General features: G+C 41.6%; 2 long non-coding RNA genes across 4 annotated transcripts in view; one reads left to right on the plus strand and one right to left on the minus strand.

Annotated features, from left to right (window-relative positions):
• 4933416M06Rik (RIKEN cDNA 4933416M06 gene) overlaps positions 1–6,601 on the plus strand; it is a 39,078-nt gene extending 32,477 nt beyond the window's left edge. The window contains exon 6 of the long non-coding RNA NR_045846.3: positions 5,867–6,601. This is a non-coding gene — a long non-coding RNA (RIKEN cDNA 4933416M06 gene). The remainder of the gene's footprint in view (positions 1–5,866) is intronic.
• Positions 1–19,093, minus strand: part of Gm36427 — a 79,670-nt gene extending 60,577 nt beyond the window's left edge. The window contains exons 1-3 of one of the 3 annotated variants that reach the window (XR_873874.3): positions 18,921–19,093; positions 8,935–9,125; positions 5,877–6,027 (exon numbers count right to left, since the gene is read on the minus strand). This is a non-coding gene — a long non-coding RNA (predicted gene, 36427). Of the gene's footprint in view, positions 1–5,876; positions 6,028–8,730; positions 9,126–14,463; positions 14,657–18,920 lie in introns of those variants that run through there. The other 2 variants (XR_382827.4, XR_873873.3) reach the window with 2 other exon arrangements.
• Between the last annotated feature and the right edge of the window lie 4,314 nt (positions 19,094–23,407).

Consider the following 23,407-nt stretch of genomic DNA (forward strand, 5'->3'; position numbering starts at 1 on the left):
GGAACACTTGGATCACAAGCGCTCAGCTTACCGAGGCCCTCCCAGTATTCAGCTTTAATCCTTCCTCTTCGATCAACTAATAATTTACTTAGGAGCAATCGATTTTACCGGTGCTTTATCCTTTCAAAGTTGAGGCTTCTTGCCCTTCCTTTGAACTCATTCCTCGAACCTCCCTTGACGGCATAGAAATTACCTACATAAACCCACAGAAGTCATAGTATCCAGATAGATGTTATATTTAAGGCCCAAACTGCACAAAAAATAACATTCTGGGATTTTTATTTTATCTTTTTAACCATCTGGGACTTCAGGAAGAAAAAAGGAAGCAACTTTCATTATTAGAAGGGGTGACTTTGGCTCCAAGAATTTATTTTACTCGCCTGGATTCATCCCATAAAAACGAGAACTGGACACTAGATAATTAGGTCAATGCTGGAATCTATTCTCTAATTGGAATTTGTTTGTCCCACACAATATGCCTGATTTTCTTTGGGTCTGTGCTGGAAATGTGATTGCTTAAGCCAATCTGGCTCTCATTTCCTCTGTCCATCACAGCCTCCAGCTCATTATCCCTCTGATTTGCTTTCCTCGAGTTCTTACAGTTTTTAATAGTTTTCTTATCTAGGCATGCAAAAGTGGTAAAGCATTGTTGATCTTGGAACAATCAATACTGTAAACATTGGCAGGAGTGATTGGAGGTCGGGGGGAGAGAAAGAGGAGAGAGAGAGATAGAGAAAGAGAGGGAGAGAGACAGAGAGAGAGAGAGAGAGAGAGAGAGAGAGAGAGAGAGAGAGAGAGAGAGAGAACATCATCTCAAATAGCAGCACTGCAGAGGAAGGACACTTAATGCTCATAGCAATCAGATGGTTTCTTCCTTCACCCTTCAGGACTACATCCAAGCTGGTACTTAAGTTGCACTCAGTTCTGAGCCAGTCAGTCCTGGGTCTCCTTCACTTTTTTTCATCTATTATTCCCTTTCCCACCCCAGGATTATCTGTGGTTCCAACGAGTTCCTCTTACCTCTCCAACTCTGTGCTTCCTGGGCACTGTCTGGACTTTCTGCTTTGAGCTAGCTGTGTACAATTATGATTTTCAACATCATTTCCTATCCCTATTCTGTGATTGCCAGATTTTTATTCCCTCATTCTTTTGGATATTTGTGGAGTACATTTCAAATTGTACCCGGGGAATTACTTTCTGCATTTTTTCATTTGCCTTTCTACATCATCCTTGCAAATGCTGAATTAAATGCATGCTATAGTCACAAATGAGTAATTGCCCTGTATTAGCAGATCTATGATATATTTTGCTGGAGAACTCTGCACTGAATTTTTTTTTCCTTCTCTTTACCGGGAGATTAATCATGATGTAGCTTGAGTTTATATGTTTTTTAAAGTATGGAATCATACATGATTATACAAATGATCATGCATATGCTTTGATTAGATGTTGTGTCAGCTAGCGGTTAGTGTGGAAATATAAAACAATTCAGTCTTACAACAGATGTCCTGTTCCAGAGAACTGGTTGTGCCTTTAGACTTATAATTGAGACACTGAAGAGGGGGTGAGAAGCGTCTCAGAGTTTAGCAATGGCTGACAGTTGCTTCAGTCTTGGGACAGGCATACCACATGTGGAGATCATGATGATGGTGCTACAGCTAGGGCACCAGGGAGAGCAGGGCTGGGAGAGCTCAGAGGAGCTGGTTGTTTCTGAGATTGGGGATCTGCAGAAGTAGTGCTACAGGATGCCACTGGGGCAAAGAGAGAAAGGATGGACAACTTAGCCGCTCCCTTCATCCCACCTCGGTCAAGCTTTCTAGCTTCCCATAGCCTAATTATACATGGAGTTACTTGTATGCAAGAGATCCTGTCCCCCAGTACACAGAGTGGACAGCGGGAGTGTAGAGAGGAGGACTGAGAGCTAAGAGATTGATGGTGCACACTGTGGTCAGCACTACTGAGAAAAGTACTGAGGCCAGCTCTACCTAGCACAGGCCAGTCGCGCCACACAAGCCCTTTCTCTGTGATCTTGCCAATTCACCATAGGTCATTGTCGACCTCCATGGTCCATTCTGAACAGAAGTGACAGAATGGTCTTCTGTCTTCTCTTCCTCATAATGACCCCTAATAATTCTTACCAACTAGGTCTGACTCTCCAGGATTTTCCTCATTCGCATTTCCTTGACAGCCCAGATTCAATCATTTCCTAGCATACCTCTTAAAAAAAATTGATGCTTTTTTTCCTGAATATTTATTCTTTAAAATTTTTATGTGTTTGGCGTGTGTGCATGTGTGTGTGTGTGTGTGTGTGTGTATGTGTGTGTGTGTGTGTGTGTGTGTGTATGCATGCGTGTGTGTACCACATACTTGCCTGGTGCCTTCTAAGGCCAAAGAGGGTGTTGAGTATCCCGTAACTGAAGTTATGGACAGTTGAAAGCTGCTGTGCTTACTTGGAATTGAACTCCAGGCCTCTGGAAGAACAGCTAGTGCTTTTAACTGCTGAACCAACTCTCCAGTTGGCACAACTTTAGAGCAGTGGTTCTCATCCTTCCTAATGCTGTGAGCCCTTAATCCAGTTCCTCATGTTGTGGTGACCCCAAACCGTAAAATTATCTTGTTGCTACGCTATAACTGTAATTTTGCTATTGTTATGAACCATAATGTAACTATCTGATATGCTGGATATCTGATATGTGATTGCTGTAAAAGGATCATTCAATCCCCAAAGCGGTTGTCACTCTTGAGAACCACTGTGTTAGAAGAAAGAAATGAAGCAAGGTAGATTGATGTGGGATGTCCACATAGTACGCTACCTACAGATACTAATCTGGGAACGCTGTGTAGTGCCTCTCAACATGCTCAGCTGGGAAGAGTATCTGTTTTAAGGTGACACAGTGTGGCTGGAATTGGAGCCAGGGCCATGTAACACCAACCTTGTTACTGCAACACCACATTTCCTCTTGGCTTTACTAATGCTTAGAGAAAATAAGTGTTTTATGGACTGGCAAAGTGTTTTACCAGTGGACATGAGGAACAAATTCAGAGGGTGGTAAAATTCTATCCTTAATATTTATTTCTATCAGGATTAATCCCTTTTTGCTTCACTCAGCCATCTTAAGATTAAAACAGCTGACAGATCAAATCAAGGGTCCTGAAATTGGAAGACCAGAAATGAGGAAGGATTTTTATTTTATTAATGGTGGTAAGATATGTGTAGCTCACACTAGGTGCTGTGCAGATGGATATGTTTTCCATCATAATTAAGTTTGTGTGGTGTCTTGTATCTTGACTTTTTTTTTGAGGAAAGGTCTTAGGTTTAGCGCTCAACTCACTGCACGTCTAGGTATTTTGGATGTGAGCTTGGTGGAGGTATTGGGAAGATGCCCTTAATTGTACTATGATGGCTTCAATTTCTTGTTCTCTTTTGTCAAGTTCCAGCAAGTGGTATGGCCATAAGGGCAAGGAAATCATTCCTCACCGAGGAAGGAGGCTAGGGGATGAGGTGTGCCCATTCGCCAAGCATGCGTGAGCAACTAAGTGCTTTTGATGAGCAATATACTCATGTTAGAAGTTAGCAATATACTCACATAAGCAATATACTCACGTTAGAAGTTAGCAAGGGCTCCCCAATCAGCCACCTCCCCTAGCCTGTGTGGGAATCAGTTGGGAGTCTCACTTTGATAGGCAGTTGTATTGGACCTTCAGAGGCATAGGTAGGGATCATTCGAGCACACCTATGGATTGCCTTTCGAGATTCCTGAAGGAGATTGAGACTTTAGATGTGCCTTTCCCTTCTACATCTCCTTGGTCTCAGGAAAGTCTGCTGAGATTCCATCTTAATTTTAGCATCCTGCTGAATGCTTCAATGAGGATCCAGGTTTACCCGTGGTACTGTTGAGATAAATCTTTTTTTTTTTTCATTTGCAAAACCCAATACCATATTTCCTATAATTCACCCCCTTGCCTCTCTCCCAGTCTCCATTGCTGGTGAGAAAACATCATCACTCCCATCGCCAGACATTTAACTGTCTATTATCCATACCATCTGCTGCAGATTTTTCTGTCTTATTTTAAGATTTTAATGAAGCTTTTTAAAATTTGTTCATTTTACATCCCGTATACTAGCCATTCCATTAAGGACTCAGTTCAGATTTCCTTGGCCATCTGGAAGAAGATTGGATCAATCTCATATATATTATTGATTTTGGAACTGACTCATAACTTTTTTTGAAGATTTATACAGTTTTTACTCATTGATCATGGTCCAGAACATTCTAGCCCACCGCCTAAATTTTATTCACAATATGGTATTCCCTAGCTGCAAAAATATTATATATAGCAAATTTTTATTGATCTTGGTTTGGTTATCTTTAAAACTGTTATGATGGCATAGCAGGACAGAAGGATATTATCTGCTGGGCATCAATATCAAAGCTAAGCCCCCAGAGCTTTCTAGTCTCCTCTTACTCAGTCTTTAAGAATTTGTGACTTTGAATTTGGCTGAGCACATTGCTCCCTTTCTCTCTTTTACAGCTTTTGCATGGGCACTTTAAAAAAAATCTTTATTTTTATTTTTTACTTTTATTTTTTTACAGTCCAGTCATTATTCCCCTCCTGGTCCTCCCTCCCACAGTTCCTCATCTCATTCCTCCTCCACCCCCTCCCCTATCCCTCCAAGGGGATGTTCCCCCACATCCCTGCCAGGCCTCCCCACTCTCTGGGGCCTCAAGTCTCTGGAGGGTTAGGCACATCTCCTACTGAGGCCAGACCAGGCAGTCCTCTGCTGTATATGTGTCGGGGGTCTCGGAACAGCTCATGTATGCTATCTGGCCATACATTATTTTTGCTGCCTGGTTGGTGGCTTAGTGTCTGAGAGATCTTAGGGTCCAGGTTAGTTGCTGGTCTTCTTATGGGGTGACCTTCCTCCTCATCTTCTTCCAATCTTTCCGTAATTCAACCGCAGGGGTCCCCGACTTCAAGCCAGTGGTTAGGTGTATCTGTGTCTGTCTCAGTCAGCTGCATATTGGGTCTCTAGGACAGCCATGCTAGTCTGTAAGCTAGTCTGTAACCATAACATCAGTAATAGTGTCAGGTCTTGGTTCTCTACGCCAGTGGATCTCAACCTGTGGGGCATGATCCTTTTGGGAGGGTGTTAACTACCTTTTACAGGAGTCATGTATCAAATATCCAGCCTTTCAACCTTCCGAATACTGGGACCCTATAGTGCAATTCCTCATGTAGTGGTTACCCTCTGGCCATACATTATTTTATTTTTTTGTTGCTGTTATATAACTGTAATTTTGTTACTGTTATGAATCATAATATAAATATCTGATATGCAACCCCTCCCCAAAGGGTTATGACCCACTGGTTGGGGACAGATACTCTTATAGTAAAGATAGTAACCCCTAAGAGTGTGGAGGTCTTGTGCTTTTTCCTTTATATCTCTAGCAAGTGCCATCTAAGTGCTCAGTAAATACCAGATGCATAAGTGTGACTGCCTGCCTGGTGGACCGATGCTGAGTACCAGAAGTAGGAAGTCTTGGGAATTCTGTGTCGAACGGAGTAGGAAGTTTCAGGAAGTATTTTCCTTTATAAAATAAGGTTGTGTTTTTAAAAGGTTAGTATTCTTTAACATTTTCTATGGAATGATTTTTGTTTGTCCCATTTATATATAAACACAGCTATTTCTTTTCTTTTCTTTTCTTTTCTTTTCTTTTCTTTTCTTTTCTTTTCTTTTCTTTCCTTTCCTTTCCTTTCCTTTTCTTATCTTATCTTTTCATTTCTTTTTCTTTTCTTTTCTTTTTTAAAAAATAGAGAGATTCTCTATAGAAGCCCAAGTGTGATTTATTTGTTCTGTTTCTAGGGCAATGTCCCACCCCCAAAAGCAGAGAAAACACAGAAGGATGAAGAACTGTGAAAAGGTCATGGACTTTGGAGTTGGGCAGAAGTGAGTGTGAGCTGCATTGCCTCTTCCTGATGCAGAAGCTTTGTAGCCAGCACTGTGTCTGTTAGATGATGAGGCTGCTATTGAAGAGAAGAAGAGAACATTCCACGATACAGAAAGGTCTCCAGGGTCCTGGCTAGCCTAGTCCTCATCGGCCCTACCATTCTTCCCTTCTCTAAATTCCACCAATGCTTTTTCATGGGTTCTCTAAGCCAGTGGTTCTCAACTTGTGGGTTGTGACCCCTTGGGTGGGGATGTTAACTATCTCTTCATAGGAGTCACATAGCAGATATCCATCCTATCAGATTACATTTGCATTACCATTCATATCCGTTCCAAAATTACAGCTATGAAAATAACTTTATAGTCAGGGGTCATGACAACATGAGCAACTTTTAAAGGGTCACAGCATTATGAAGGTTGAGAACCACTGCTCTGGGCTCTAAGACTAAGGGTGCCTGGGGATCTGCATACTTCTCTCTATTCCATTCTTCTACTAGTTCATTCTTCCTGAAGCTTCAGAACTCAGCCAGAGTGTCACTGTCTCAAAGAAGCCTTCCCTGTCTCCAGCTAAGTGGGATGCCCTGTGAAGTGCACCCTGAGCATCGCAAGACTTCTCATAATTGTTGTCAAGGCTAATAATTGTGTACTAACTCACTCCTTCCAGAATGTCACATGAAGTTGTTCACTTCCATCCCATTCTTCACAACTGTTTTTTATCTTTAAAGCTTTGGGTGGGAAAGTAAGAATAATGGAAACAGACAAGGACCTAAATGAATGTACCCTAACCTCCTATGACCATCTGAACATTTCTCCTTTGGCTATTCCTTGGAATCCCATAGTTCTCAGCTCTTCTGCTGCAAAAGAACCCTGTGGGAGATTTGGAAAAGTGAAGATAGCAACTTAAGATATCCTGGCTTCCTTTCATCAGCCTTTTTAATGTTTTCTGGGCGATTTTTTTAATGTAACCAGGGTAGATAACCACTACTCTAGGCAAGGATTTATTTTGAAAAGACTTTTTTTTTGACTGTACAATGTTCTTTGTGAAAGTTATGTATCAGTTGGGGTAGGTAAAACAGCTTAGCATTTAGCTTCTGCATTGACTATGGTCTTTAGGATGCACTAAGGTTCTAAGGATGTACTATGGTCCTGAGATGCACTATGGTCCTGAAGATGCAATAAGATCCTGAGGATGCACTATGGTCCCGAGAGTCACTATAGTCCTGAGGATGCACTATCGTCCCAAGGAGGAGGAGGGAAGAAGAGGGAAGAAGAAAACTGGGAATGTTTTGGATGTGTACCATGATCATGATGAGGTGGGACGCTGTGAAAGCAAACCCCATCTTCTTCCACACTTGCTGAGGGCAGGGTTTGTCTAGATGTGCTAGGACTTTTGTTATTTTCAGGCAGTGAATAATATAGGGTATTCTTGGATATGCCTTCTCCCTGACAGGATATTGGATGAAATGGCTTTAGTGTGGGAACAGCTTCCAGGATATTGGCCCTGGAAGGCGCATTGGTGGGGAGTGGTTTGAATATGCTACTCAATGCCAGTTGGCAAAGATTCTGGGGAAAAGTAAGCAAGCTTTAGTTTCAAAGAATGAATTAGTAGAGTCTTTAAAAGGAGGGAAATGGTAAAAAAAATATAGAATAATAATTTGGGTTTAAAAACTCTCTGATGCTAAGTTTTAAAACAAGGCTTGGTAGTTTCTGACCTAAAGGCCAAGCATGCCAACGACCCATTTTTGTACAACTTGTAACTAAGAATGCATTTTATATTTTCAAATGGCTGAAAATAATCAAAAAAAGAATTATATTTCATCACCTATGAAAGGTATATGAAATTCAAATTTCAGAGTTCATAAATAAAATATTACCGGAGCACAGCCATACTTCATTTATGTGTTACTGCCGTAGCTGCTTTTGCTATACAAGGGCTGAGTTGAACAACTGCTGTACTGCTGTAGACTGTGGAGCCCACAATAGCCCAGCTATTTACTGTCTGATTCTTTGCTGATACAGCTCACTGATCATTGTGTTAAAGAACCAGATAAAGATCTTACTAGGAAGATTAACCACGAATAGTAAAGAGGAGCAAAGGAAGAAGAGAAGAGTGTAAAGGAAATCATGGTTAGATTGCTAAGTATACTATACAGTTTCTCCACAACTCCAGGGTAGAGTTAGGGTCCCAGCAGAGCACAGGCATGAGCTAAAATTGAAATCATTGGAAAAGGATGATACAATGGACTGCGTGCAAAGAGAGAGCAGTGGTGACCAGCTATAACATACTTCATAGGCTACTAGCAAAGAAACCATTGCCACCTCTAGGCCTGAAGAGTTGAGGGAAGGGGAGAGTTTCCAGAATCCAGAATAAAAGAATGATACAGGCAAACCAACCTTCAAAGCAGTAGCAAAGGACATAGCTATTCATAAAAGACTCATGGAGACCATATTTTGTCCCCTTTCCAGTTTCCTGCTAAAATAAGTGTCTATTCTACATCCATACCCCCTTTACAGTTTTGTATTTTAATGTCCTACTTCAGTTTGATGGTCACTTTTCATAGTCTCTTTTGTCTTTCAAACTCATAGCCTTTAAGAAGAAGGCACAGAGGCACAGAGGCAATACCTTGGGCTATAGCCTTTCCTTTCTGTTTTTTGATTTTGGTTTTTGTTCTTTTCAAGACAGGGTTTCTCTGTGTAGCCCTGGCTGTCCTGGAACTCACTCTGTAGACCCGGCTGGCCTAGCACTCAGAAATCTGCTTGCCTCTGCCTCCCAAGTGCTGGGGTTAAAGGTGTGCACCACCACTGCCCGACTCCTTTTTGTTTTTAAGTTGGGCTAAAAAGTATGGGAGGTGGTGGCAAGGCTTTCAATGGCTGTCACTCTTGTATGAAGCAGCAGAAGTAGGTGACAGTGAGGGTGGTCAGGGGTGACGTGTGACTGGCTCTGCACTGTGTCCCCCCTCACAATTCAGGATGCAGGTCCGTACCTGGCCACATAAAGCTGCACATCTGTCTTTTGTATCTTGCATGGTATCAGGCAGGTACACTGGTGCCCCCACATTTCTTTTAGGGTGGCAACAGGGCAGCTCATATTTGCTGGTGCCTAGGAGTCCATGAATCAGGATGTGGTCTCTTTCTCAGAACAAAATCTGAAGGCCATGGACTCCAGTGACGATCACTGTGATAATAACAAAATTTAATTAAGTTTTAATCCTTGGGATATCTTTAATATTTATTTTATAAATAACTTCAGAAGTAAAGACGGAGATAGTGTTAAAAATAACTATTAGAAACTCTAATAAAAAGTTAAAAAGCAACAAATTTGATTTATTTTAAAAATTGTATGCGTTGATACTGAGAAGTGAGGGGTTATGGACCACAGTGCATGTGTGGAGGTCAGAGGACAACGTTTGGGAGTCAGTTCTCGCCTTCTGTTGTGGAGGTTTCAGAGATGAATTCAGGGTGTCAGGCCTGGACCTGCTGAGCTATTACATCCCTTATTTTATTTTAAATAAATAAAAAAATCTGCATCTTTCTACCTTAGTTGGTTTCCAAGTGTTGGGATAATAGTCATCCACTACAATTATAAGGAAAAAAATTACAATATGTAATATCCTATTGCATATTTTTCTAGCTCAGTGGGCATAGGTATCCAAAATGGGTCCTTTTCTCTGAAAGCCATTGACTATCACTGGCAGATACATACAAATGTATCCAGCTTGTGAATAAGGATTCTAGATCCTTGCAATTACATCATCAAAATATAATGTGTTATTCTCTTGGAGGATTTTACCTTTGATGAGTATGAAGTGTCCCTCCTTGTCTTTTTTGACAACTTTGGGTTGGAAGTCAAAGTAAATGACAAGAAGCTAGAAGCATTCCCACTAAAATCAGGGACTAGACAAGGCTGCCCACTTTCTCCCTACCTATTCAGCATTGTACTGGAAGTCCTAGCCAGAGCAATTCGACAACAAAATGAGATCAAGGAAATACAAATTGGAAAGGAAGAAGTCAAAATATCACATTTTGCAGATGATATGATAGTATATATAACTAACCCTAAAATTCCACCAGAGAACTCCTAAACCTGATAAACAGCTTCAGTGAAGTAGCTGGATATAAAATTAACTCAAACAAGTCAATGAACTTTCTCTACACAAAGAATAAACAGGCTCAGAAAGAAATTAGGGAAACAACACCCTTCTCAATAGTCACAAATAATATAAAATATCTTGGCGTGACTCTAACTAAGGAAGTGAAAGATCTGTATGATAAGAACTTCAAGTCTCTGAAGAAAGAAATTAAAGAAGATCACAGAAGATGGAAAGATCTCCCATGCTCATGGACTGGCAGGATCAACATTGTAAAAATGGCTATCTTGCTAAAAGCAATCTACAGATTCAATGGAATCCCCATCAAAATTCCAACTCAATTCTTCAACGAATTAGAAAGGACAATCGGCAGATTCATCTGGAATAACAAAAAACCTAGGATAGCAAAATCTCTTCTCAAGGATAAAAGAACCTCTGGTGGAATCACCATGCCTGACCTAAAGCTTTACTACAGAGCAATTGTGATAAAAATCGGCATGGTACTGGTATAGCGACAGACAAGTAGACCAATAGAATAGAATTGAAGACCCAGAAATGAACCCACACACCTATGGTCACTTGATCTTTGACAAGGGAGCTAAAACCATCCAGTGGAAAAAAGACAGCATTTTCAACAAATGGTGCTGGCACAACTGGAAGTATCATGTAGAAGAATGCGAATTGATCCATTCCTATCTCCTTGTACTAAGGTCAAATCTAAGTGGATCAAGGAACTCCACATAAAACCAGAGACAGTGAAACTTATAGAAGAGAAATTGGGGAAAAGCCTCGAAGATATGGGCACAGCGGAAAAATTCCTAAATAGAACAGCAATGGCTTGTGCTGTAAGATCGAGAATTGACAAATGGGACCTCATAAAACTGCAAAGCTTCTGTGAGGCAAAAGACACCGTCAATAAGACAAAAAGGCCACCAACAGATTGGGAAAGGATCTTTACCTATCCTATATCAGATAGGAGACTAATATCCAATATATATAAAGAACTCAAGAAGGTGGACTCCAGAAAATCAAATAACCCATTCTCACCAGAGGAATACCGAATGGCTGAGAAGCACCTGAAAAAAATGTTCAGCATCCTTAATCACCAGGGAAATGCAAATCAAAACAACCCTGAGATTCCAACTCACACCAGTCAGAATGGCTAAGATCAAAAATTCAGGTGACAGCAGATGCTGGCAAGGATGTGGAGAAAGAGGAACACTCCTCCATTGTGGGTGGGATTGCAAGCTTGTACAACCACTCTGGAAATCAGTCTGGCGGTTCCTCAGAAAATTGGACATAGTACTACCAGAAGATCCTGCAATACCTCTCCTGGGCATATATCCAGAAGATGTTCCAACCGGTAAGAAGGACACATGATCCACTATGTTCATAGCAGCCTTATTTATAATAGCCAGAAGCTGGAAAGAACCCAGATGCCCCTCAACAGAGGAATGGATACAGAAAATGTGGTACATTTACGCAATGGAGTACTACTCATCTATTAAAAAGAATGAATTTATGAAATTCCTAGGCAAATGGATGGACCTGGAAGGCATCATCCTGAGTGAGGTAACCCAATCACAAAAGAACTCACATGATATGTACTCACTGATAAGTGGATATTAGCCCAGATACTTAGAATACCCAAGATATAAGATACAATTCATGAAACTCAAGAACGAAGACCAAAGTGTGGACACTTTGCCCCTTCTTAGAATTGGGAACAAAATACCCATGGAAGGAGTTACAGAGACAATGTTTGGAGCTGAGGCGAAAGGACAGACCATCTAGAGACTGCCATATCTGGGGATCCGTCCCATAATCAGCCTCCAAACGCTGACACGATTGCATACACTAGCAAGATTTTGCTGAAAGGACCCAGATATAGCTGTCTCTTGTGAGACTATGTTGGGGCCTAGCAAACACAGAAGTGGATGCTCACAGTTAGCTATTGGATAGATCACAGGGCCCCCAATGGAGGAGCTAGATAAAGTACCCAAGGAGCTGAAGGGATCTGCAACCCTATAGGTGGAACAACAATATGAACTAACCAGTATCCCCCCCCCCAAGCTCGTGTCTCTAGCTGCATATGTATCAGAGGATGGCCTAGTAGGCCATCAGTGGAAAGAGAGGCCCATTGGTTGTGCAAACTTTGTATGCCTCAGTATAGGGGAACGCCAGGGCCAAGAAGTGGGAGTGGGTGGGTGGGTGGGAGTAGGGGGGAGGGTATGGGGGACTTTTGAGATAGCACTGGAGGTGCAAATGACGAAAATACCTAATCAAAAATAAATAAATAAATAAACAAACAAATAAATAAATAAATAAATAAAAGTAATGCTTTTGAAAACATCGGTGGCTCATAGTTCATTTAGGAGAGAGCACATGAGTTCTTTGCTTCATAATTGCAAAGCACTTTCATATCTAGGCTTATAAACATCATTAGAGTTATTAATTCTTTTGTGTTTTTACTGCATTCACCTTTCTGGGCACATCTACCTCATCCACTTATGAACAATGTCAAATGAATTTTGTTTTATGGTCATTGGAGGAGAGAGAAGAATGTTGTCCTAGGCATTTTCAGCAAATCAGGACCTCTTGGGTTTGTGATTGGATCACAGCCATTCCTAGGGACATTCTTCTTGCTGAGTGGCTCACTTGCTTAGAACACTTTATTCTTTTGTTCTTAGTGCCATCTAATTAAGCCTAGACTTTTAGGAAATCCATCTAGGATATCATCATCAGAAAATGCAGTCTGAGATCTTGCTTATAAGACCTTTCTTCATATTAGTGTGATTTGTCTAATAGTTGTGAACATATCATTCTACATAATTTATTATTTGCCTTATATGCATAAAATAAACATGATTCATTCATGAGTGCATGAAAAGATTGGGAAACCCCCACAGCGATGGTATGTCTCTCCTTGAATGCTATAATTTGGGGGAAGGTGATAGGAAAACTGAGAGTGATTCAGTATTGATGTTTTATTTCACTATTGTGTCAATTTCTTAGCGAATTTCATATTTTTCACATTTTTTAGTATTCTTAATCATAGTTGGCTAATAACGGATAGATAATGATCAAATTATGCTTAGGGGGATGAATAGACCCATGTGAAGATGTTTATGATGGTATCCTATGAAGGCAAATAATAAATTATCATCATGTATGATGGTATCCTACATGAGCTATGTGAATCAGGGCAGTTCCCATTTGCCATGCTGACAGGTCTAGAGAATGGTTGCAGACATGAATGGACAAGGCGAATACATTTAATTCTATGGCCACTATACCCTTAAAAGGACCTAAACACACAGTTTTGCTATGCATATTTTCCATCATGAGAAGTCCAGTCATATTTATTGAATGCCTATTTTCTGTCCAATGCATGATTATTCCGATCTGTCATCATCAGCCTCATATAAATATAAATGGCCTTTCCTTGGGTGTATGGGAAAGGCTTGCAGAGACCAAGCTGCCTCAAATCATAAGTGCACAGCAACGGAGCAGGAGTAAGCTCAACAGAAAACCCCCGAGCCTGCTACTCAGCTCCATGATTAGTGGCACAGGGCAGGTAGGGCAGGGAAATGAATATCCCAGTCATTTCTGCCATGTCCTCCATCTCTCTTTTCCTCTCTCCCTTTTTTTAATCCCTCCCTCCCTCCCTTCCCTCTACCTCCTCTCTCTCTCTCGTTCTCTCTCTCTGTCTGTCTCCCTCTGTCTCTGTCTGTCTCTCTCTCCTTATTTTTACTAAAATATTTTCATCCAATATATTTTGGTCATATTTGTCCAGCCCCTCCTAGGTCCTCCCTACCAACCAACTTTATATTCTCTGTCTCTCTCAAAACACCAACAAAACTAAAAACAGCAGCAGCAGCAGCAACAACAACAACAACAACAACAACAACAAATAAAACCAAAACAAACAAATTCAAAAGAAAATAATACAAAAAAATGCCAAAACAAAACAAGAGAGATATATAAAAACGTGGAATCCTTTATGTTGGCCAAGTACAAAGCATGGGTCCTGCCCTGGAGTATGGTTGATATACACAGAGACACTCCTCCTAGCAGGTCTGCCCTAAATGGAATGTCTGTTTGTTTTTAAATCAAATCTCTACCCTAAAGCTCAAGGACCTATATGGAAGAAGAGGTGGAAATATTTTTAAAAGCCAATGACTCCTCCTGCAGATGCATAGATAGATAGAAATATATTAGAGGCTGTGATAGCATGCACAAGGCCTGCGTGTATCCTTCCTCGTTCTAAACTTTCATTCCGGGCTGGGGTTCCTTAGCTCCTCTTACAATCTCTCCTGGTTTCTTTGAGGAATCTGTAAAAATCAATCTTTACAAGGAATAACGTGCATTTTTTCTTTTGCTAAAGTAGTTATTGACACCCTCTGAAGCGAAGGTGAACATTACCTATGTCCCAATGATTAGAGGCACAGTTTTCCACAGCCAACTGGTCCATCTGTCCTGAGCTGGGTCTGTGCGGCTCCTCTCTGGCTAGGACAATTTCCATCCCTCCTCCTTGCCACTCCTCTACCACATAGTAGTTATTTTCATAAACTGCACCAGCTCTGTAGATGTCCAGTTTGCTTTGACTTGATGATGTCTTGAGGAAAGTCATATGAGATTAGTGAGGTGTTAGTGGAATTGTTCTCTGCAAGTTAGGTGATGGAAAGAGAATTTTAATTATCACACCATTCTAGAGAGTTTTATGGATGAGATGCACAATAAGCATTAACATTCTTTTCTAATTAAAATTACATTGATGTGAGTAACAGGGCCTGCGTAGGCAGCAGGATAACGGCCACCATTTGTGGGGAAGGTTAAATAGTATTACTCACAACTCAAAGCTAAATATTTTTAGGGGAGGGGTGAAATCAAGGTGAAGGGCAGGGAGTGTCTCAGAGTTGCAGTTCCTGCCTGGGCCAGCTGCGGGAAGTTAGTGTGGGAGAGCCAGGTGAATGGTCTTTTTCTTAGGAGGAAGGCTATTTGAGGCACCCAGAGGACCAGGTTACAAGGCAGGCACTCAGATTGATTACTGATTGTTTCTCAGAGTGGTCCTGAAACTCCCTGAATTATCTGCTAGAAATGAAGATTCTGGCGTTTCACTCTTAGTCCACGGAGTCATGAATCCCTCTGGTGATTCTTCTTTACTACAAGAGTCTGAAAATTACCACTCTTTGGGCTTCTGTTCAAGTGGAATGGGGGATTAAATACCAGGATTTATGGGCTGGCTATAGAGTCATATAGGCTCTGCCACAGGAGCCAAGAAGTAGGGATGCACGAAGATCCGTCAAACGAAGACCTCCTTCAGGAGACTTTTGTGTGACTGATTGGAAATTCAAAATGTCAGCAACTTTGTCGGGCCGGAGGTAAGAAATGTAGTGAGTGGATGGGTGTTTATCTTCCCCAACAAGACTGCCTAGAAGCCCTTTGTGTGCTGGGGCTTGAGAGCCGTTGGGCCCTAAGTTCTGTTTTGTGATATCAATATGCCTTCCTTCACTTGGCTATGGGAAGGAGATTAAACTCACAGTTTTAGTTTCCCCTTACGCCTTTCTAAATCACAGGATATTATGTTGCCAACCCAACAACCAAGTTTCCTCCATGTGAGCCATGTCCAGGGCTCAGTCAACACACTTGCTTGACGGAATTTGATCGAGATATAACTTCTCCAGCAGACTTCTTAGTTCCTGCTGATAAGAGCATTTCAAGTAAGTAATGGACAAAGCACATGGCAGTGGGGACTCAGAAGTGTGTGCTCAAGTGTGTGAGAATGCATGCTGGACTTCTGAGAGCCCTCTACTGAGCCTGTGAGTTTTGACTTTATCCTCAGGGCAGTGACCCACGGGAGTGTCTTAAGCTACTGGATCGATTAGGATCGGATTTCCATTGAGCCTTCGAAGCTGTATGGCTGTGTGGTTAATTGGATCACATTCATAAGAGGAGAGGAACCGGGCCAAGTTATTTGCTTAGTTGATTTACCAGGACATGAAGTGCATGTTTGGAGGGATTTGATGCTGGGTAACCCGTTATGTCACATGCTGGACCTGGGCTCCATCCTTCTCCCTTGTCCTCACTGCTCACATTTCTCATGTGTGTGAGGGAAACAGACAGGATTCTTCTAGCTCCAAGTAGGAGATGAGAAAGACAGTTCTGGGAGTACACTCATCTTGCAAGGTTTTTCATGTGTTCTTCAAAAATCCAAAATCAATGATTATGAAAGAGGCACAAATGTTAATATTCAAGAATGTGCCAGGGGATTTGCTCCTGTTTTCTTTTATTCTTCAGAAAGCACAGGACCCATGAGCCAGAAACCAGTAGAACTGGTTAGCAACCCAGGTCAGCAGGAGCCAAGGCCAAGGGAAACAGAGGGTGTGACTTTTTCTGACTATAGCCTTTTATTTCGTTTTACATCTTGATAATGGTGGTTTACATCACCAAACAAACAAACAAACAAACAAACCACCACCACCACCACCACCACCAAAACAACCAAGCAAACAAACAAGAAACCAACAAAGTTTAAATTAGCAAGGATAGAAAAAAAATGAAGTCCGAACTCAAAACAAAAACAAAAGAACTACTATGTCAGACAGATAAAATGAAAGCCTATGCATTGCAAAGATCACTAAGTATGATGGGCTCCAGTGATAATTTTTTACAGAAAAAAATACTGTAAAGACATCTCGGATCTTATTTAGTTGGTTGTTGGTACTATATGAGCTACAATCACGGGGGGACCTAGGCTCCCACTGTTACCAGTATGAACGGGGTGGTGACAATTCTTTTTTACTTAACATTTTAAATTATTTAAGTTGGCATGCAAAGTCCTGGATTCCACTATGGCATCACACGTGTCTATCTCTGTGCTTCTTTTCTAATTCATCCCACCCTTGGTCACCCTCCACACGTCCCCGCTGTACCCCAACTCTTCGGCTTTCCTTTCACATGCCTCCTCTCAGCCCCACCCCAACCGGGCAACTCTTGCCTGAGTTAGATATCACCATGGAGCTATGGAATGTAGCAGTGCTTCTCTATTTCTAAGTTCTGCTCCCACCTATTAGCTGATATTATTCAGTAAAAAGGAGTGTTCCATTTTCCTTCCCACTTTTTAAAAAACAATGTAATTGAATGGATTCTTTTTTAAAAGAATATATATACATATACAGTATACACACACACACACATATGTGTGTGTGTATTATATATATATATATATATATATATATATATATATATATATATATATATATATATACTGTAGCTGTCTTCAGACACACCAGAAGAGGGCATCAGATCCCATTACAGATGGTTGAGAGCCACCATGTGGTTGCTGGGAATTGAACTCAGGACCTCTGGAAGAGCAAATGGTGCTCTTAACTGCTGAGCCATCTTTCTAGCAACCCCTGCCGCCCACTTTTACTTTTTAAATATCAGGTTATCTGACCTGCTTTAAAAATAATATATGTCTTCTAGTTGTCATTTAGGTGCTCCTTGTTTCTTCAGAGAAAAATCCTTCATGTGGGGCACTATTGTCTTCTTGAGATTTCACCACCATACGAAGAAATGAACTTTTAGAGTAATTAGATTGTATCAAATCTGCTAACAACTAATTCAATAGCACAGAACAAAAAGTAAATTTAAAAGTTCAAAAAGTGATGTTAGGTAGATGCAATCGGTGATCTTTGATTGGATCCCAAAGATTCATGTGAATGTCTACATAAAAACACATGCATATACACACTCAAAAACACATACAAATACACACAGAACACCCATTCTATGTGAAGCTATGGAAATAATGACTGGAAAATTGGGGAAAGGAGTCTGTATTAAAGAACAATAAATATTTTATCAGTTTGAGCATGATCATCGTGTCCTTGGAATGAGGAGAATACTTTTAGTTCTTTTTAGAATCTTTAGAATGTGAGAGTAAAATGTCATAAAGACAAGGCAAATAGAAGATTCTATGCCCCAGTACAGGGGAATGCCAGGGCCAGGAAGCAGGAGTGGGTGGGTTGGGGAGCAGGGTTGGGGGAGGGTATAGGGGATTTTCGGGATAGCATTTGAAATGTAAATGAAGAAAATATCTAATAAAAAAAGACAAGGCAAGTAATTCTCTAGTGACTAAATATAAATTGTGTGTGTGTGCATGCATGAGTGTGAGCATGTTCATAGATAAACAACACATGACACAACATGAGAAGCAAGTGTATGCATTTAAGATTTGTGTGCTATTGTGCTGTTCCTTCAACTTTTCTCCAAGTCAGCCATTTTTTTTTTCAAAATAAGGTGGGGTGGAAACTTGCTGGGCCACATGAGAAAGGCTGTAGAAGGCACGGCTGGGGAATTTTCAAACTTTAACATCTGCAGAATGTCCTAGGGCATCCCAGGGGATGCACTACTGGAATGTGATTAGAGGCAAGTGCCAGAAATCAGATCATCTTTTATGCTGGGGCACAACTTACTTACACTGCTTTGAACTTTCAAGCCTTGGGTTATAATGACACAGCTACGTGTTTTAAATACACACACGGCATCCGTCCATCTCAAATACATGCTTTACAAACGCAAAATCAAGGTCACGTTCCAGCTCCACCCTAATCCCCATCACTCAGCACATTTATTGGCTATTCTGGCAAGATGGGTTTTTATCCAGAGCTCTACAAAAGTGATTTCAATTCTTTCTCATTAATTTTGCCGTTGAATCACAGTGCCAAGATGGAGGAGGAGGGTATCAGAGGGATCTGCAGTGTGGCTTATTTTCTGTCAAATCTGACTTTGTGGGTTTTATCTAATGCTAACTTGCCACACAGCTTCGCACAGAAACAGTTTTGCCAGCCCACCTCCCTCCTTATCCTGCGCCTTACCAGCTACAGATTCCGATTCTGATTCTTGAAGCTCTTGTTTGATGAGCTTCAGAAGGCTCCTGTTCTCATTTTTTGTCCCCCTGAGTAAGGCAGCAACTGCTTTAAACTGATAAGGATGTGTTTTCGCTGCCCTATAGACAGTCATTTAGCCGCTGAGATATGTGGCCACTGCCTTGAAATTCAAGCAATGGAAATGACATCATTATCAGCAGACTCTTTATGATGAAAAATGACCCACATTAGGAAACAATCTGAACCCAAGGAAACTTCGGTGATCAATCATCACAATTATAATTTGCTGGTCTTTTATGTAAATCCAACCCACAGTGAAGCCTGGCTGAATGGGGAGTTGGCAGAAAGAAATCCAGTGGAAAAAGAACATTAGTACAATGTAATTAAGCAAAAGGGAAAGCTTCGGATAATACATGCTTCTCAGGGGATCATTGCGTGCCTTGGGGACCCTGACAGATCTAAGCTGAAAGGGTTGCACCATCATCATTAAAAACACGTGTTAAATGCCCAGGACACACAGGAATGGAGGGACGGGCGGGGCTTTCTGCCTCAGTGAATTCATTGCAACAGGCCAAGACCCTTCCTTGGGTACTTGACCCTCAGCAGGCCACCTGCTGGATGGGTGGTGAGAAAGGGGACTGGACGCTGCAGGGAAGCCATCACAATCATCAGAAGAAACTGTTAATAGTTTTGGAGTGTCTGGTTAGTTCTTCTCACACTTAAGCCATTTTGTTTTTGTTCCTAAGTTCTATGTAAGGTTGTGTTGCTTGCCGCAAGGTGGTCTGGGTGGAAGATTGGAAAAGAAACAAACAATCCTATGTACAAGGACGATTGTTTTTAGAGAACAAATAATGTGGACACTTGGTGATGAGTCTGGTTGTTATCCCCAAGGCCACACATCAATGTACTTGGCCAGTCTCATTCTCTACATCAGTAGTTCTCAGTGCTGGTAAACTGTTAATACTGTTAAAAGGGCTACCTCATGTTGTGGTGACACCCCCCCCCAACCATAACATTATTTTTATTGCCACTTTCTCACTGTAATTTTGCTACTATTACAAATCATTATGTAAACTTCTGTGTTTTCTGGTGGTCTTAGATAACCCCTAAAGGGGTTTTGGTACACAGGTTGAGAACTGCTGCTTTACCTGAAGTCTTTGGGGGTTTGTTCTATGCATTCTTCTCTCAGACCTGGAGGTAGGGAGTGTGTGCATGACTGAGTACAAGCAGAGCAATGGGAAATGTGGTAGGACAGAGAGGTTATTGGTGTGGCTGCATTGATCCCAGAAAACTGCAGAGAATGGCCTTATCCTGTCATCTCCAGATCGCCTGTAATCTTGTGGAAAGGAAGAGAGGAATGCTAGGCCCATTCATCCTTTGCCAGAGACTCCAAGTGCTAGAGATGTACACACAGCAATATCGCTTTGGGCTACTGAGTATTCCAAGCACTGAGTACTTCATATCCTGGCTTCTATCTGATAATACTAGGTCCTCCTCAGCACCAGGCCACAACCCCGGAAAAACATCTCTCAACTTATTTTAAAGCTGACTCATATTGTGAGTGCACCCTCTGTACTCCTACCTCTTTTTCCATGTACTATTTCTCTCCATGACTGCAGGTAAAACCATTTTACGTGGGGATTCCCTTGAGGTGTGCCAACCTTCTATGGAAAACACATGACCTTGGAAGGCGGCACGTGAAGCCCGTATGGGTTGTGACTGGGGATCTTATGCATGTGACAGCTGAACTGGGTCTCAAACGAGCAAAGAGAAGAGTAACCAGGAGACCAGGGAAGGATGGAGTCCATAAAGCCCATATGTACATGCAGGAAAGACATAGGATTTGAAGGGAGACTTAAGTCCATCTCAACTTAATTCTGACTAGGAGTCAGGCACTGTACTCAGCCTCCATACCACGCGTGCCAGTCAATCATTGAGCAAACATGTTGGGCTGTGTGACAACTGTATCTCTTTGTTGAGCCCGTGGATTGGGGAGGTTAAATGCCTTTTTAAAAATCACCTGGTTGATGGGAAGAGGTAGGAGTCAACCTGGTTACTCCAACAAGTGACTTCTTTTTAAAAAAATTTTTTTATTAGATATTTTCTTTATTTACATTTCAAATGCTATCCCGAAAGTTCTCTATACCCTCCTCCCGACCTGCTCTCCTACCCACCCACTCCCACTTCTTGGCCTTGGTGTTCCCCTGTACTGGGGCATATAAAGTTTGCAAGACCAAGGGGCCTCTTTTCCCAGTGATGGCCGACTAGGCCATCTTCTGCTACATATGCAGCTAGAGACAAGAGCTCTAGGGGTACTGGTTAGTTCATATTGTTGTTCCACCTATAGGGTTGCAGACCCCTTCAGCTCCTTGAGTACTTTCTCTAGCTCCTCCATTGGGGGCCCTTTGTTCTATCCTATAGATGACTGTGAGCATCCACTTCTGTATTTGCCAGGCACTGGCATAGCCTCACACGAGACAGCTATATCAGGGTCCTTTCAGCAAAATCTTGGTGGAGTATACAATAGTGTCTGGGTGGGGTAGTCTCCGGATGGTCCACCCTTTCATCTTATCTTAGCTCCAAACTTTGTCTCTGCAACTCCTTCCATGGGTGTTTTGTTCCCTATTCTAAGGAGGAATGAAGTATCCACACTTTGGTCTTCCTTCTTCTTGATTTTCTTGTGTTTTGCAATTGTATCTCGGGTAGTCTAAGTTTCTGGGCTAATATCCACTTATCAGTGAGTGCATATCAAGTGACTTCTTTTGTTATTGGGTTACCTCACTCAGGATGATATTCTCCAGATATATCCATTTACCCAAGAATTTCATAAATTCATTGTTTTTAATAGCTGAGTAGTACTCCATTGTGTAAATGTACCACATTTTCTGTATCTATTCCTCTGTTGAGGGACATCTGGGTTCTTTCCAGCTTCTGGCTACTATAAATAAGGCTGCTATGAACATAGTGGAGCATGTGTCCTTATTACCAGTTGGAGCATCATCTGGGTATATGCCCAGGAGAGGTACTGTCAGATCTTCAGATAGTACTATGTCCATTTTTCTGAGGAACTGCCAGACTGATTTCCAGAGTGGTTGTACAAGCTTAACAAGTGATTTCTAACACGTGTGCTTCATCATGCTCCTCCAGAGAAGAGGAGCGCTGCGGAAGGAAGTCTGTCAAGGAGGTTCCTGTTGTGGTCTCCTCAGCACTACCTCAAGCTCAAGGTACTGTAGTTGTATTTAGTTCCCTAAAGCACTAGAGAAAGCCATAGTAGTGGCAGGAGCCCACGGGCCATCTAGAGACCCATCAGTTCTCCTACAGACACTCCCTTTTGATGGATTTGCTCTAGAGCAGTCCAGGGATCTGATCCTTGGCATCAACTGAGTACTCCGTAGGTCACCTTCAGACTTACAGTGCCAGCGGCTTTCTAGTCCAACCAACTAAACATTTTAAACACTGCTGGCAAATGCTGGCCTGATTGATTCAGAGAGGTTAATGGGATTGTATCTTAGGATCTACAAAAGTCATTGGTCACACTCCTGTTACCCTCAAGTGTAGTCCAGTGGCTGATTCCAGAAAGCTCTATATATTCACTCTGCTCAGTGATTATGCTGTGCTGATAGGGGCTCAGTTTTCCTTAAAGGGCACATGCTATCTTGTCTGGGGCTGAACGTGAAGACAAACATTTTGGAACATGTCCTCAAATGCAGAGTCTCTCCTGTTCCTCCAAGTAGTTGGTACCTTAGCAAGTTGCTGTATGTGTGCTGTCAAGTTAAGGAGCTGGGCTTTCTGGGAAGCTTTGTCCAGTGACTGTGACTCATTCTGAATGTCCCCGTCCAGCTTCAGGTCTAGGGAAGGGCAATGAGGTTTATTTTGAAATGAGGTTCAGAACTATGTTTACTTCATGCCTTCTTTGATGAGTGATCTATATCTGATTACCAGGAGTCATTGATCATCCTTCTTCACTTTCTAGTTGGAAGGAGGAGTGAAATCAACATCACTGGCTCTGTTTTTCCTATATTCATGGGCATTGCTCAGAACTTTCACACTAAGCAAGAAGAGGGACATCGGGGTCCTCCTAAAATAGGGACAAAAATAATTCATAATGGATGGGAGTGTAGAGTTTGGGAAAAGAACCAATCTGCCTTCAGTGGTAAAATCTCCATTGTTTTATACCTTTTGAGACTATCTCATTTTGTGTGTGAGGTTTAGGGGACATATTCCTAATGCTACTGTGGTCTCGATACTCAAGAGATCATGTGGAAATTTGCCTTTTGTGCCAAGAATGTTTCCAAAAGCTGGAAGAGTGAAAATCTCCCTGAAGTTCTTGAACTTACTTTCTTTCCTGTGGGTTTTCTTGTGGAGGGTATGCAGTCATAACTAGATTTTAAAACTACACATGTCTCAAGTCTCACTTAACTCTTCAGACCCATGAACTGGATGTGTTTCTAACAAGAGACACACCGGGTGGGTGT

This window comes from Mus musculus, chromosome 13 (assembly GCF_000001635.26).
Source record: "Mus musculus strain C57BL/6J chromosome 13, GRCm38.p6 C57BL/6J".
Classification (NCBI taxonomy): domain Eukaryota; kingdom Metazoa; phylum Chordata; class Mammalia; order Rodentia; family Muridae; genus Mus; species Mus musculus.